The sequence below is a fragment of the Orycteropus afer genome, unplaced genomic scaffold (assembly GCF_000298275.1).
Source record: "Orycteropus afer afer isolate SDZICR_OR568_19922 unplaced genomic scaffold, OryAfe1.0 scaffold00035, whole genome shotgun sequence".
Taxonomy (NCBI): domain Eukaryota; kingdom Metazoa; phylum Chordata; class Mammalia; order Tubulidentata; family Orycteropodidae; genus Orycteropus; species Orycteropus afer.
Window position 1 is genome coordinate 17237909 of NW_006921622.1, and position 4367 is coordinate 17242275.

At 38.8% G+C, this 4367-nt stretch overlaps 1 pseudogene; it reads left to right on the top strand.

Moving 5' to 3' along the window:
* The window catches only part of LOC103193261, a 4675-nt pseudogene extending 2723 nt beyond the window's left edge, over positions 1-1952 (top strand).
* The last annotated feature ends 2415 nt before the right edge of the window (positions 1953-4367 follow it).

Here is a 4367-nt window from a genome sequence, read left to right on the forward strand (position 1 = left end):
TTGCATCGTAGTAAATTGTGGTCAATGTCATGAGACAAAGTGTATGTGAACTGCTGTATGGAAAGTGAATTTGCTCTGTAAATTTTCACCCAAATCACACACACACACACACACACACACACACACACAAAGACCAACTTTCTATCCAACTAACAAAATAATATAAAACAATCAAGAAAAATTGAAATACCATGTGAAAATAAATATAATTGTATCTAGGTATTCAAACCATTTAAAATACTGTAACTGGTTTTAATATGTATATAAAAATTAAAAACATTCCATAAGTAACCCCCCCCCCCAAAAAAAGAAAGAAAAATAAAACAAACTGTTGCCATCAAGTTGATTCTGATTCATGGCAAACCCATGTGTGTCAGAGTATAAATGTGCTCCATAGATTTTTCTTTTGTTTTCTTTTTAATTACGGTGAAAATATACACAACAAAATATGTCAATTCAACAGTTCCTACATGTATAATTCAATGACATTGATTCCATTCTTCAATGTAACCATTTTCTCCATAGGGTCTTCAACAGCTGACTTCTTGGAAATAGATCACCAGGGCTTTCCAAGGTGCTTCTGAGTGGACTCAAACCTCCAACTTTCCAGTTAGCAGTTGAGCAATACTCCACAGAGCTATATAGATAAATTACAGTTCACTAAGTCCATTGAATGAAAAAGGATGTGTGTGTTACGTGCACTTTTATTTCACTTATTAACACAAAGCATGACCCAGAACTCACAGAATGTCAATAGCTCAGAGCTCCAGTTTCATGAGAGCTGGAGGGATTGATTTCTCCTAAAATAACAATTGATGTTCTCAGAGCACAACATGGGGGTTGGGTTGTTTAACAAGGATAACTGCTTGTTTAAACATGTGAAATGAAGAGACCTGGGAAAGAGGAAAGGCGGGAGCAAGGTGGCTACTAAGAAGAGTAGCAAGTTCAGGGAATAATTCTGGGCTGCCAGTCAACAGTAAAAACATGCTTTCCTTTTATAAAGTAGTAGTGATGATATCTTATTTGGCAAAATAAAGAATTAACAACTGTATCTTGGGTCCCTGAAAATTTTAATTATTTTGATCCATATAATCCCTGGCAGTGCAATGGTTAAGCATTTGGTGGTTTGAACCCACCAGCTGCTCCACTAGAGAAAGATGTGGCAGTCTGCTTCCGTAAAGATTTACAGCCTTGAAAACCCTACAGGGCGGGTAGCTATGAATTGGAATCAACTAGTTGGCAATGGGTGTGGTTTTTGGTTTATGTAATCCAAATAAACAATAACCTCTAATTTCATCAAACCTATTCTTAACCTCCATTTCAGGGCACATGATAAGCCTTTAATAAATTTATTTAAATTTGAACTGAGTATTTGCAAGTCAGATTAAAAGCTCTGTAAAACTGGATTGTGGCAGAGTCTACAAGTTACTAGACACTACTGTTGGATGCACAATGCCTTCATTTTCCAATTCGTGTGCATTTCAACAGCTCCCAGCATTGTGAGACAGGGTAGGTGGGGGTGTGTTCTGCTAAAATGAAAAGGCTTGACAAAGGGAGAAATTCTTTTCTAAATCTAAATGATTTGTTGAGAAAAAGAAGAAATTGCTCGGAGACGTTAAGGCTCTTCATAACCCACCACACCTGAGTGGGTCTAGACCCACATCCTGGAACATTTTTGTACAACCATCTGCTAAACTTCCTCTAAGATATTTTTCAGAAAATCACGGAGTGGGCAGATTCTCAGGCATGCACAGTCCACCACAAAACGACCTCTATAAGACCATCCTGGGTGGCAGTATTGAGGCAAGGACACCAAGCAGGAATCAAATCAATAACCCAAAGAACAGTGCATGCATGATATCCCATAATGAGTCTGGCCAAGAGTCCCAGAAGCCTTCACAACTTATGCCAAGCATCCTGACAACCTTTGTGACCCCTACACATGCACCTAATTACCATAACCCAACCCAGAACCTCACATTTCCCTGAAATACCAGCCTTTTCACAGAACCTTAATGAATAAAACATTTACCAGGAACCTTCATAAACATCTTCCCACCTAGTGCTGGAGAAGATAGGGGCTAACGTTGCCTACAACCCTCTCCATCTCCTCCAGCCAGACTCTCTTCTTATAATAAATCTTTGCTTGCACAAAATTCTCTTTGTCTTACCTGGTCATTCTTTGCTCAGTAGAACACAAAGACGCTCCTTTGATGGGTCAGGGTCTCTCCCTGAAACCCCAAATACAACCACAATTGGACTCCTTCTACCTTCCTACTTGCATTTTATTGCAATTTATTCAGGTAGGTGCTAGTTTTGGCTTTAATCTGACAGTGCAAAATAATGATACTTTCATCTTTTACTCCCCCAGGAAGCCATTTAATGACATCAGAGCCAAACAAAAACCTTCAAACTTAATCGTTGATAGATGGATGAGAAGTTATGACTCTGAAATGTCAAAGGCATCTCTTCACTTCACTATTTCCTTCAGACAAAAGTGAGTTATAGGGCTGCTTCATGACGTAGACACTTCCCATGCTCCTGGGAGTACAATATCTACTGCACGTTTCCTAAAGTTTCCTTGTCCATGATTCAAACAACCTCACACATTTGACACCATTTGCCTCTGCACAGAAACTGACAAGTCTCAGCAAAATATATCAAAATGTCCATGTAGGAAAAGCACCTGGTTTAGCATTTGTCTTTATTTATGCAAAAGAAACTCTGATCTGAAATAACTTTATAACCTCAGTGTTTCTCTATCCCAGTTAATTCCTAGTGGAAGTCTGCAGTAGGGGAGAGGGAAGGATACAGGTATGAGATGAAGAAAGCAACACCAGCTTTTATAGTTTTAACCTTTCCATCCCAAAAAGACACTTGAGAAGAGCTTGTGATTTTTGTTTTCTGGCTTTTGCTGGATTGCAATTACAAAATATATCTACAATATATGTATATGTGAGCACTTTCAGACTGAGTGACTAAAGGGATTTCTTTCCATTGTGAAAAAACAATATAATATACAATAATATACTCTTATTAAAGATACTCTCATTCACACTCCTCACTGATATTTTTTTTCACGTGTAATAATACAGGGATTCTAATTACCATGCTAACACAACCAGCATTTGAATTACAGCCCAGTGTTTATGGTTAAGATAGCAAATCAGAGATGTTCATTATGGAAGCCAAGGGTTCCCAGAGGGCCCCCTTCTTGTTCTCAATGCCTCCTGAGGGACTGCATCCCATTATCTTCCTTTCCGGAGACTTCCATAGTCAAGAGATAAAAAATTGATTTAGTATATCTCTTATGAACGCTATCATTTCATGGGAGGAGGTGTCCTAAAGGACTGGGTTTGTGGCAGCTTCCTTGGAAACCTGTGCTTCTGTCAGGAGAGGTCGGAGCTGTCTGCTCACGTTCTCATTCCTCTGAAGAGACAGCTGGTCTGAGCAGCCCCTGCAGCCATACTGCCTGGCCTCAAATGCTAGCTCTGCCATTTATTAGCTTGGTGGCCCTGAGCAAATCATTTAATCTTCTTGTACCTCAGTCCCCTCGACTGTAAAACGAGGACAAAAATAGCACTTACCTCATAGGATTATAATGAAGATTCAAATTAGAAAAAACACAATGCCTAGAACACAGTGAATTTTCAATATGAGTTAATTTTATTTTTATTTTCCTTCTGCGTCAGCTGCCCATAGGACCAGGCTTTCAATGGATTCTACTTAAACTCACCTACAGAAAATTATGTTCTAAACACATAACGTGTCACAGACAATAGCATCTCCCTATAGGAAGCCATATTGACAAATATGAATCATCCCTGTGGACAGAGATGATGACTGAGGCAGCCTGTGTCATAGCTTTAACCTTAGGTTTAATAGGACAGGGAAGAGACACAGAAGGGCCTGGCAGGACAACAGCTGCGGAAAAAAAAAAAAAAAAAAAAAAGGAAGAAAAAGAAAAGATAAAAGGAGTTTCCAACTTAGGATGGAGTTTCATCCTGACAATTCCATCCTAAGTCAGTTCTGACATAAGCCGAGTATTTTTTTTTTTTTTTAAGTTTTTGTTATTATTGCCTTTTATTATCAGGCATATATCTGGCAGTGTTTTAAACAGTAAATCATAAAATTGAACACCTGCAAGTGAACATCTGAGCATGATAACATCAGCAAATTACTTGCTGCAACATATTACTAATGATAAATCCAAAACCCACTGCAGTCAAATCCATTTGATTCCAACTCACAGCAACCCTAGAGGACAGGTAGAACTGCCCTGTGGAGTTTCCAAGGCTTTGAATCTTTATGGGAGCAGATTGTTACATCTTTTTCCCACAGAGAGGCTGGTGTGTTTAAACTGCTGA